Source organism: Triturus cristatus, chromosome 12, assembly GCF_964204655.1.
Source record: "Triturus cristatus chromosome 12, aTriCri1.1, whole genome shotgun sequence".
NCBI classification, from domain to species: Eukaryota; Metazoa; Chordata; class Amphibia; order Caudata; family Salamandridae; genus Triturus; species Triturus cristatus.
The window spans coordinates 27,741,102-27,754,041 of NC_140595.1; the positions used below are offsets into that span (position 1 = coordinate 27,741,102).

The 12,940-nt window shown below is 44.1% G+C and overlaps 1 protein-coding gene and 1 long non-coding RNA gene across 3 annotated transcripts in view; both read right to left on the bottom strand.

The window, feature by feature from the left end:
- The window catches only part of LOC146772280 (uncharacterized), a 62,162-nt gene that overhangs the window by 37,616 nt on the left and 11,606 nt on the right, over positions 1 to 12,940 (bottom strand). The gene's annotated exons all lie outside the window — the stretch shown is intronic.
- LOC146772281 (uncharacterized) lies at positions 8,477 to 9,151 on the bottom strand. Its single transcript, XR_014971931.1, has 3 exons — positions 9,084 to 9,151; positions 8,876 to 9,001; positions 8,477 to 8,569 (listed from the first exon to the last, which is right to left on the bottom strand). It is a non-coding gene; the product is annotated as an uncharacterized LOC146772281 (long non-coding RNA).

Here is a 12,940-nt window from a genome sequence, read left to right on the forward strand (position 1 = left end):
TTGGTGAATATTTGAAGATTTGAAAAGTCCACACTTGGAAGAAATTTCAGGAAAAAGCCAGTCAATGTTACCCTATGAGGAAAATAGAGTTTGCGGTTTAAGGGTAAGTACTCGACTGGCAGAGTTGAGGTTCTGGGCACAGACTCAGGGGTCTCCCAGGGTCAGGTAGGTACAGTTGGTTCACCCTCAGCGGCTCTAGGGCGGCCGGGTGCCGAGACAGTTAGGCCCAATGTTATCCTATGAGGGATAGGGGGGCCTTGTTTGGTGGCTGCTGACTGGCAAGCCACGCGGCTGTGGGAGCTGGGCTCCTGGTCACTTACTCAGGGCAAGTGGGGAAGTAAGAAGGAATAGAGTTTTCACTGTCAGGGCCACTCGGGCGGCTGGGTGCAGAGTGCTTTTGAGCCTTCGGGCGCTCAATGGATGTCAATGGGAAATCTACGGTTAGGAAAAAGACTGCAAGCTCGGGGACGAGGACTCTTCAGGTGCCACCACCACTTCGAGAGGTAAGTTGGGTAGTTGGACGATAGGTAGGTACCCCGGGGTTGGACACAGGGGGCCGTGGGGCGCCGCGTGCAGGGGTGCCTTTAGGTGTCGGGAAATCTTACCCTCTGTTGATCGCGGTTGGGGGGGGCACCTGGTTCTGAGGCTGCAGGCTTTTTCAGGAATGTCGAGGGAGGTCCTTGGGTGCCGGACTCGGGGTCACAGTCGCCGTGGGGTCGTCCTCAGGGTCTTTGTTCACTCCGGCACTGGCCAGGCTCGGCTGGTGCAGAGTGTGCTGGGTTCGCGGTTCCGGGCTGCTGCCAGGGGTTAGAAATAGGTTTAGAGTAGAGCCTCTACTCATGGGAGTCCCAGGGGCTTCGAGCCAAAAGGTAGCCAGGTCCTCCGGGGTTGGTGAGGTTGCTGGCCCACGAGAGATGCCGTGCTGGAGCAGGAGCAGGTTCGAGGGTCGACAGGCCGGTAGGGCTGGGGCCAAAGCAGTTGGTGTCTTCCTCTTTTTAGCAGCTGCAGGGCAGGTCTTTGTTCTTCTTGCTCTTCTTGTAGTTTCGAATCTGGGGAAGGAAGGTTCAGGGTGCCCCTAAATACTAGATTTAGGGGCGTTACAGGTAGGTGAAGGGCAGGGACCAATGGGTCCCCGTCCTGGGGTGGGTACACCCCTATCCTGCCTCTCTCCTGTGGGAGGGGGGCAGTAGCCTAGTCCTGATAGGGTAGGGCTCCCCATCTTCAAGATGGCGAGAGCCCGGAGATGTGCTTCACCTCGCCTCCCCCACCTGAGGGGTGGGGTTGGCAGGCTGGCACATCCCCTGTCCTTATTTGGGGTTTCCGGCCAAAGCTTACCACCAGAGTGGGGGGGTTGCAGGGGCCTGGGGAAACTCACAGAGGCGGCATGCCTTTGAAGCTTCCCCCTGCCCATCCCGGGGGAGGAGATTTAGCACCTCGCCCAGGATGTGCATTGTTGCAGGACCAGGAGAGCAGGGGCTCTCCTACCCAGGGGTCCAGCAACATGTCTGCTGGGTGGCAGCCTAGGCAGCCTCAGAGCAGACGGGGATTTGTAGGTTAGGTTCGAGGGGGCACCTCTAAGATGCCCTCTGGGGTGCTGGGTACATTAAATCCCACACTGGCATCAGTGTGGGTTTAATGTGCTGAGAAGTTTGATACCAAACTTCCCAGTTTTTAGTGTTGCCATTATGGTGCTGTGGAGCTCGTGTTTGACGAGCTCCCAGCACCATGTACTCTTTAAATGGCAGCACTGCACTTACAGGGCTCAGGGATGGACCTGGGCACTGCAGGGGCACAGGGCTCTTGCTCCTGTGCCCACACCATTGGCATAGGGCACCCAGCTAGAGGGGTGACTGATGTATGCCATGGCAGTGTATGTGATGGGCATGGCACACAGGGATGTGTGCCATGTCGACTTTGTTTTTGTCTTGCACCCAAACACTCAGCCTGCAAAAGCAGTGTGTGTGTGTAAGGGTACAGGGCCTCTAAGAGTGGCACAATGAGTGCTACAGCTCTTAGAGGCCTTCCTGGGTCACAATGCCCTGGGTACTTAGGGTACCATTTACCAGGGGCTGACATGTGGCCAAGGTTTGCCAATTTGGGTTTGGTTTGTTTTAGGGAAGGAACATAGGCCCTGGGCACCTGATTGGCAGGAGTCCAGGGCACACTCAGTCAAAGTACATTCAGCAATTCAGCAAAAAGTGGGGGCATACCAGGCAAGAAAGATGGCACTTTCTCACAGTGCCTCGCAGTGGTTGCAGCCCACTTGAGAAGACAGCACATCCATATCTTCCCTTATCTGGACGAATGGCTCATAAAAGCAAAATCCCACAACAGCTGTGTTCAACACACGCTAAGCACAATACAGCTGCTTCACAGTCTGGGATTCACCATAAATCTGGGCAAATCCCACCTCCAACCGTCCAGAATACAATACTTAGGGGCTACAATAAACACTTCCAAAGCCCTAGCATATTCCAATCCAGTCAGGATAAGCGCTATACAAGCACTAGTTCAAAGATTTCAGCCGCAACACTCACTAGCAGCGCGAGTGTTCATACAATTAATAGGGAAGATGGCCTCTTGCATCTTTCTCGTCCCTTATGCAAGACTCCAGATGTGTCCATTACAGGAGTGTTTGGCACGTCAGTGGAACCAGGCTCAAGGTCAGCTAACAGATCTGGTGTTGGCAGACGACCGCACCCATCGCTCTCTGCAGTGGTGGAACACACAAAACCTTTCCAAAGGGTGGTCGTTCCTCGAGCCAGTCCCGCAGACAGTGCTAACAACAGACACATCGCTCACCGGCTGGGGAGCTCATCTTCAAACCCATACCATTCAGGGTATCTGGACCCCCCCATCAAAGACAATTCCACATAAACTACCTGGAATTGTTAGAAATCTTCCTAGCTTTGAAATTGTTTCAACTACACCTCCTAGGCAAACCTGTCCTGATTCATACAGACAACATGACAGCAATGTATTACATACAAAAGCAAGGGGGGACACACTCTCTGCAGCTTTCACACCTAGCTCAAAGCATATGGAGATGGGCCATTCCGCAAAAGATATACCTCCTTGCAGAACATCTCCCAGGAATACACAACCAGATTGCAGATCTGCTCAGCCGCCAAGGACAGCAGATCCACGAATGGGAACTTCATCCTCAAGTTCTTCTTCCATTCTTTCGCATGTGGGGACACCCAGAAATGGATCTGTTCGCCACACACCAAAACGCAAAATGCCTCAACTTCGCGTCCAGCTATCCACACCTATTGACCAAAGGCAATGCACTATGGATGAATTGGTCAGGCAAATTTGCTTACGCTTTTCCGCCTCTCCCACTCATTCCGTTAGTGGTTCAGAAACTCAAACAAAATTCCCTCACATTGATCCTAGTTTCTCCAACATGGGCAAGACAAAAGTAGAGCCGCATCAAAAGTTACTCCTCTCACCGAAGCGTCTCACTCAGAACCATGAAGAGATAAGACATCCAGATCCCAATCAACTCAACCTTGCGATCTGGCACCTGAAATCTTAGCGTTTGGCTACCTTCATTTCCCACCGGACTGTATGAACGTTATTAAAGAGGCTAGACGTCCTACCACCAGGGCATGCTATGCAGCAAAATGGAAACGATTCGTCATTTACTGCACACACAACAAAATCAACCCACTAGATGCTTCTATTCAAAACATCATCTGTTACCTCTTGCATCTACAACAATGTAACCTAGCATATACATCTATTAGGTTACATCTAGCTGCCATAGCGGCCTATCTACAAAACAGACAACCCTTGTCTTTGTTTCGCGTTCCTGCTATCAAGGCTTTTATGGAAAGACTAAAAAAAGAATATTTCCACCAAGAGTTCCACCCTCTCCGGTGTGGAACCTCAATGTAGTCCTTACCAGACTCATGGGTCCTCATTTTGAACCTCTCCACAAATGTGAACTACAGTTCCTTACTTGGAAAGTGGCCTTTTTAATTGCTATCACATCTCTCAGAAGAGTTACGGAACTCCAGGCATTAACCATACAAGAACCATTTTTACAAATCCATCATAAGAAAGTGGTTCTAAGGACTAACCCAAACGTTTTACCCAAAGTAGTATCTGCCTTCCATCTGAACCAGTCTGTTGAACTTCCAGTGTTTTCCCTCAACCAGACTTAGTGGCAGAACGAGCTCTACACACCTTAGATGTTAAAAGAGCAATACTCTACTACCTTGAGAGAACAAAATCCGTTAGGAAAACCAAACAACTCTTTGTGGCTTTCTCCCCACCTCATAAAGGTAATCCCATATCCAAAGCAGGAATTGCAAGGTGGAGTGTTAAATGCAGACAAATATGCTACATCAAAGCCAAATGCACATTAACCATTCTCCCCTAGAGCTCATTCTACACGCAAACTAGGGGCGTCTATGGCATTCTTAGGGAATATTCCCCTAGATGACATATGCAAAGCAGCAACTTGGGCTACACCACACACCTTCACAAAACACTATTGTGTAGACGTGCAGGCAAAACAACAAGCTAGTGTGGGCCAGGCTGTATTAAAAACACCTTTTCAAACTACTGAAACAGATACAGGTAGCCACAGCTAAGGAGGTAACTGCTGTATAGTCTATGCAAAAGTATACAATCTGCAGCTCATATGCCTCGAAAGGAAAATGCTACTTACCAGTATGCATCTGTTCTTGGCATGTAGAGCTGCAGAGTTGTATACGCCCGCCCGCCTCCCCGGATACCTCTAACTGTTCCAGTATTAGCTTAATTAGATACATTACACATGGACATCATTCTACTTCTCACTACTCCATCATAACCCTGCGTGGCAAAAACAATCTAAGGATGGAGTTGATGCTCATACGCACTGTCGACCGAAGGAGTCACCAGCCTCGCGAATACAAACACTTCTTCGAAGACAAAAACAAGGTGCAAACATCCGAGCCCAACACCAGATGGCGATCTATGCAAAAGTATACAACTCTTCAGCTCTACATGCCAAGAACAGATGCACACTGGTAAGTAGCATTTTCCTCCTGCAACAGCCAAGAGGTTAGAGAGCGGTGGGTCCGACTGTGACTTCTGCCCAGGTAAGAAGTGATAGTTGGCAGAACACCTATAAACCTACACCATATATGCAACTAGAAAAGTAAGAAAGAAAGCATGTCACACATTGAATGCAATACTGATGCACTATTCCAATGGGCATCACTGTGCTCATAACGGCACTCTTCTTCCACCAACAACTGCTTGAGGAAAATCCGAGACAAAAAAAGACAAGACGCAATTGGCAAAATAATATAGTTTAACTCAATATGCGGCCAGGAGATCAACAGTCACCTCAGTGAGAGTTGAAAGCTGATCCCGAAGCACTGCTCGCAGGCAGCGATTTTTATACAGAAAAACCACAAGATAAGTAAAACTTCATGTGACTTATTGACCTTTAGCAGTGTCTGTGATGATAAACAGACATCCACAATGTGGGTGTAGGTTCTCTGAATCCAAGCATACAAAGTGCATGTTTATGTGACCGCACAACGTGTGGTTATATTGTGCCAAGTGCTAACTGGGCCAAGCTATCTGACCTTTACTACGTGTGGTTTTTGCAATAGCATACACCTGTTTGTTAGCGTATGTTCTAGGGCAGCATGCGCACCTGTTGTCTCATCCTGTGTACGTGTTCAAGCAGGGGCGTGCTCGGAGGGGAAGCGGGCCCTTATGTGATTGGTGCATCTTGACTCGTACCCTAGCAGGTGTGGGTTGTGGTTACCAACTTCATGCAATGGACCGGTCTGAAATAACCACAAGATGTTTTGCCAAGTTTCCTAGAACTGAGGTGTGATGTTACTTGTCAGTTCCTGCTTTATCCATGGTCTCTTAGCACGTACTTGTTTCCAAGTATAGGCCTGTTGCTGATTGCCTAGGTTAGATGCTATCACTAACCAGAAAGGTCTGTATGGGGTTATGGGGTCTTGGACCTTCGGGGGTTCCTACAAGGTTCAACACAACAGATATGACCATACCCTTCACACTCATCCTGTACATCCCAGATATTCCATATGACTAGGTATCAACATCCACACACTTCCCAGAATTGCACTTGGATGTGCTGATCCCTGCAAATGCGGCTGCTACAAGTAACTCTGCACCAGCAGTTCCACTATATCAACAATGGCATCCAACAGATCCGCGAGCACACACACAATAAACACAGTTCAGATACTCCATACATATGTGTTAATGAGCTACAACAGTACCAACCACAACAGTAAACAATCATAACCTCCAAAGAATACAAAAACAGAGTCAGGTCTGCAATGGAAACCTCGAGGCCTGGGAGTGATGGTACCCGAACCCTACAGCGCTGAGAGGCCGTACGAATGGTAAACAGTGTTACACAAATTCTTGTCACTATAACATAACTTACTGCAACATGATAGGTGCTTCCGTCTACGCAGCATTCAGTATACAGCTAGATCACTTGATCATTTCCATATTGGGAGAAGTATTGCAGGAGACAGTCCCCTAAGAAAATACTTCTTTAATCAAAATATATTAATTTCAATCCTTTAGCTCCTATGGAACTGAAAACAAATAATAAGAGGGTTAACACTCTACAGAAGTAGGAATTGAGTGAGGTGCTGCTATCAGGGTGTAGAAATGTGTAGAAGGCATTAGCTTGTTAATGGCTACATGCCATTTATTTTTTACAAATAGGGATGCTCCCATAAAGTAAATACAAGGCTTGGCAGGTCGGGCTGGACTGTGCCCATGAGGCACAGGGTCAAGACTGATTTGCATATAGCTGGGTCTGAATATAGGTGGAGAAGTGAGCTAAAGAATGATGATGGATTCAACCCAGATCTGTGATTGGGGGTGAATGTCTGAAATGTTTCAGCGCTCCATCCATCATCTCATTGTGTTTGCTTTGTTCGCCCTAAGTTGGCAGGGTATGCCCGGACGTGGGTCCCTTGCTGACTTTGCCACTGGATTCAAGCTAGCCTGGCTGACGAAGGGTGTTACCCAGAAACCGGTCCCAGAATGCTTGTTTCCGTTTCAGGGAAGACCTTGCTTGGGAGTTCGGGCTGGACTGTTCCCATGAGGCACAGGGTCAAGACTGGTTTGCATATAGCTGGGTCTGGACTGAGGTGGCGAAGTGAGCTAAAGAATGATGAAGGATTTAACCCAGATCTGTGACTGGGTGTGAGTGTCTGAAAGGTTTCAGCGCTCCGTCCATCATCTCCTTGTGTTTGCTGTGCTCCCATAAAGTGCCTAGGAAAGGAAAGTAATTCGAAAGAGGCAGACCGTCCGCTGACAGAGAAAAGCCTGTCCTGTTACATTTCGTCATGGAGTTTATGTAAACTAAGCAGCACTGAAAAAATGAGGCATCACAACTTATTGAGAAGCGGAGGACATTATGAGCAGTTGTAGATATCTACTGGACTCTCACTGGCTGCCTGGCTATCAAATAACTAACAAGCATTTGCAATGCAATAGGTCTCACATTCGCGAGAGTTTGAGCTATTGGCATTGTAAATGACAATGCTTTTAATTATGTGTTTTGAAAACGTGCAAGCGGTGCTTAGAGTCCTTGCTTACGAGAATCAAGGCTGGCAGTATCTGCACCTCTTTTACTGCCAGCCTTGCTTCTATAAGTACAAAGTGCGTATTTACACACCGTTTGCAAGTTTTCAAAACACATAAATAAAAGGCGCTGCTGCTGGGGGTAACTGACCTGTGAACAATACACGTACCCCGGCACTCATATGTGATATTCTTAAATAGTAAGAAAACAGTATGATGCACAGAATTTCATTCTCATCTCGTACTAATTCAACACAGAGAGGTTTTTATGCGAAAGTATAGATATTTTTAATTTCATCAAAAAAGTTTGGTATGTGATTCTGAACAAGACGTTAAGATAATATTCCTAAGACAGAAACCAATGGAACACCTTTACATATTCAAAACATTGTTATCTTGGAATTCGTTTGTGGTTGGTGACATTGGTTCCGTAATCTTGATCTCAAGCGCACTACAGCCGACACGTGTTTCGTCACGACAGTGACTTTCTCAAGGCTGTAAGGGTAATAATATAAACTCAGATTCCATAAACGTTAAAATCAGATAGTCTACCTTGTGCAATTGTTATTCAAAGTCATGCACTAAGTACACCAATTTAAAAGTATGCGTACCATGTACGAGAAGAAAAGAGAAAAAGGAAACGAGCAAAGAATGCCAACAGGAAAAAAGCAAAAGAATGATACATAAAGACACACAAATGTGCAAGTGTTGACAAGAATAGTGTCATTGTGAAAAGACGCGAAATACAAACGAACTAGTGCAAGCAAAAGAATTTTTCCAAAGCCCGGTGGGAACTTTTACTGTCCACTTAACCCATAGATATTTGAGTGGGACAGATAACCAAAATAAGGAGAAGACAGGTTCATACTCAGAATTACTGACCTTTTATTCAAATACGAGATACCAAGCTTAAATATCAAATGTTCATCACCAGATACTCAAAGGTTAGAAATTCGGATCCATGTCCATATTACCCAAGGTCCTAGGAAATGAGAATTTCAATCAGAGATGCCATACAAAGTAACTTAATCAATCCTCTTTAGAGGCTTATGAAAATACAAGAAACGAAAAGAGAACTGCCAATCAAGATTGCTTCTAATTTATCAAAGCGGACCTTAGTGATAATCAGACCTAGGAAGTGATACGGCCTTCTCTGGAGCGAACCTAGGAACTAGTTTTTATCACCCTCCTGATTTGTGAACACGGAAGAAGAGAATACAACATCCGGGATTGTTGGGAAATTCAAGATTATTACCATGTACTTGGAGTGTATCCCCATATGACTTACTAGATAAATGTATGGAGACTTTCATTCATCATTCTCCTGGCTATGTCGTGGTTATTTCGAAAACAGACTTCGTCCCCAAGAAATCTCGCGTCTGGATGAGCCCACTCCTCAAAATGTCAAAAAAATCTGAAACATAAGCCCAATGAGTGTATTTATATTTATAGACTGGATTCACAGGTCATTTGTATTTAGACCTAATGTGACTTACTTATAATAATTGTGATGGGGATATCCAAAACTAAATGGGTCCCAAATTTTGGGCTGTGATATGCCCCTGAAAAATCAAAACAGACAAGTATAAATGATCGCCAACAAAACAAGTATCAACCAACGAATAAGCAACCTTTGTTGATCACAGATTAAAACTAGTAAGAGATATTATGTTAGAAAGAACTCGAGTCAGAAATGCATGATGCTTAAAGAGGTCTTGTAACAGTTTGTAGCCGCCCATATGAGTAGTTATTGATCTAATTCGAAAGGTGACTTCTGGACATTAGTTCAGAAAAAGTGTTTCGTCTTACCGCTACCCGCATTATCTCAATAAACCTTTTTATCCCGTTCGATCGGCTGTTGGGCATAACACGAAACGGCTATAATAACGACAAAAGTAGATTAATCTACAGGGTTCCTTTTATTGGAATAGGGCATGTTGTACCCCATTTGGATTGAAATCAATAAAAGGGGCCGGTATCACCGTACATATGCTGTATTAGTCAAGTTCGTCAAAAACCTTCTAAAGACAACTCAATGCACTAGATGCACCTCGCTAGTGCATTACAACAAAGGACATGTTAATCTTACCTAGTGAAGTGAAATACAGATGAGAACAAGATCAGGTCTACTCAAACCAGGTAACAAGTGTAGATCACACAACAACAAGGAACGCAAACTAGCACTGGTGACTGATTTCAATACGCACAGTCACCATATTTACAATGTTCTCTTAAAACACTGGCACATTCTAAAATTGGACAAAACAATAGATAAATACATTGCACAAAAACCAACAGTCTTACATAGAAGGGGCACCACACTGAGGGAACTACTGAGCCCTAGTTACTTGCCACCTGCAAAAGAAAGAACAACTTGGCTACCGCCCAAACCTTTGGGCTTTTTTAAGTGCACAAAGTGCAGCATTTGCCACTTTGCAGAAAATAAGATCACTTACTTTCAGTATAATACTACGGTTAGATACCAGATCAAAAATTTCATCAACTGCAACACCAACTATGTTGTTTACTGCATCATATGTTGTTGTGGCCTTATTTATATAGGCAGTACCATCCGTCCACTAAGGGAAAGAATACAAGAACACATGAGAGCAATCAGGAATAGCGATTGTAGTTACCCTCTTGCTGTTCATTTCAATCAGAATCATTCCCTTGAAAACATCAGAAAAATAAGATTTCATGGCATCTCACATACAGTAGTCGGTCCTCGAGGGGGAGATAGAACCCTCATCCTAAGGAAAACTGAAGCACAATGGATTATTAAATTGAGGGCAGTAGAGCAGGGGCTCAATTTTGATAAGGAACTATTTGTATTTCTGAAATGATGTATTTTAAGACACATTGTATCATATGGCCAGTGGCAGGGTGTGGTATGGAATTATAATGTTTGACTGTGAACATCTTGAGCACCACCGCCTAAACATACAAACTATGACACTGACATATATATGAATGTATGACAAGATTATGGTAAATGGTAAATGGTAAATGCATCTTAACAATCCCAGACTATTCACCACGAGTGCTTAGGATAAGAGAACTAATGATTTACAAATCTCAATCTGAAGTGTTTTCATGGAAAATTTTTCACTGTTAATTTTTATGAAGAACATGTGTTCTCCCTCACATCCTTATGTGACACTGTCTGTTTCTCTCTTGTGACTGTTTTCATCCTTTACTCCTTTTTCCCTCTCTTTTCTTATTTTCTATAAAATTGGGACTACAAACACCTTTGAGTCCGTTAGATCACAATTCGGGGGTTTTTTACTTTCTAGCCCCAATTCGATGGGTCGCATTATGGACTAGAATTGTAATCTCAAGTTGTGTGAATGCACACAAAAACTAAGGGTAGATGCCACTGCATTTGCTGTTCCAACTGTGATTGTTGGCATTAAGAACTAGAATTGCACTCTCAGGATATATGATTGCAGACGTACACTGAGAATAGTTCTTATTGTGCACATTACGCGTCATGCATACACTTTCCTTTAAAGAAATAAGGGAAAAAAATATATATTTTATGTGGTGGTCAAGCAAATTGACACCAACACGCTCGTAAAACAATCTCAATAGATCATCTCACAGAGAAGTCACTACTTAAATATGGCCGCCGTAGAGGACCACGTATTTTTAGTCCTTTCTCTACATTTGCGAGACAAACACAAAAGACGGGGAACCTTTAGTCTCCGCCCACCTACGCTTCCACGCATGACCGGCATTACGCGATTAATTCAAATAGAAGGTAACTACACACAAACTGGTAGCTGGTTCGAGAGGAGGCTGCTCTTCACCCTACGGCCTGGAGAAACTTCACTAGGTAAGATTAACATGTCCTTTGTTGTAATGCACTAGCGAGGTGCATCTAGTGCATTGAGTTGTCTTTAGAAGGTTTTTGACGAACTTGACTAATACAGCATATGTACGGTGATACCGGCCCCTTTTATTGATTTCAATCCAAATGGGGTACAACATGCCCTATTCCAATAAAAGGAACCCTGTAGATTAATCTACTTTTGTCGTTATTATAGCCGTTTCGTGTTATGCCCAACAGCCGATCGAACGGGATAAAAAGGTTTATTGAGATAATGCGGGTAGCGGTAAGACGAAACACTTTTTCTGAACTAATGTCCAGAAGTCACCTTTCGAATTAGATCAATAACTACTCATATGGGCGGCTACAAACTGTTACAAGACCTCTTTAAGCATCATGCATTTCTGACTCGAGTTCTTTCTAACATAATATCTCTTACTAGTTTTAATCTGTGATCAACAAAGGTTGCTTATTCGTTGGTTGATACTTGTTTTGTTGGCGATCATTTATACTTGTCTGTTTTGATTTTTCAGGGGCATATCACAGCCCAAAATTTGGGACCCATTTAGTTTTGGATATCCCCATCACAATTATTATAAGTAAGTCACATTAGGTCTAAATACAAATGACCTGTGAATCCAGTCTATAAATATAAATACACTCATTGGGCTTATGTTTCAGATTTTTTTGACATTTTGAGGAGTGGGCTCATCCAGACGCGAGATTTCTTGGGGACGAAGTCTGTTTTCGAAATAACCACGACATAGCCAGGAGAATGATGAATGAAAGTCTCCATACATTTATCTAGTAAGTCATATGGGGATACACTCCAAGTACATGGTAATAATCTTGAATTTCCCAACAATCCCGGATGTTGTATTCTCTTCTTCCGTGTTCACAAATCAGGAGGGTGATAAAAACTAGTTCCTAGGTTCGCTCCAGAGAAGGCCGTATCACTTCCTAGGTCTGATTATCACTAAGGTCCGCTTTGATAAATTAGAAGCAATCTTGATTGGCAGTTCTCTTTTCGTTTCTTGTATTTTCATAAGCCTCTAAAGAGGATTGATTAAGTTACTTTGTATGGCATCTCTGATTGAAATTCTCATTTCCTAGGACCTTGGGTAATATGGACATGGATCCGAATTTCTAACCTTTGAGTATCTGGTGATGAACATTTGATATTTAAGCTTGGTATCTCGTATTTGAATAAAAGGTCAGTAATTCTGAGTATGAACCTGTCTTCTCCTTATTTTGGTTATCTGTCCCACTCAAATATCTATGGGTTAAGTGGACAGTAAAAGTTCCCACCGGGCTTTGGAAAAATTCTTTTGCTTGCACTAGTTCGTTTGTATTTCGCGTCTTTTCACAATGACACTATTCTTGTCAACACTTGCACATTTGTGTGTCTTTATGTATCATTCTTTTGCTTTTTTCCTGTTGGCATTCTTTGCTCGTTTCCTTTTTCTCTTTTCTTCTCGTACATGGTACGCATACTTTTAAATTGGTGTACTTAGTGCATGACTT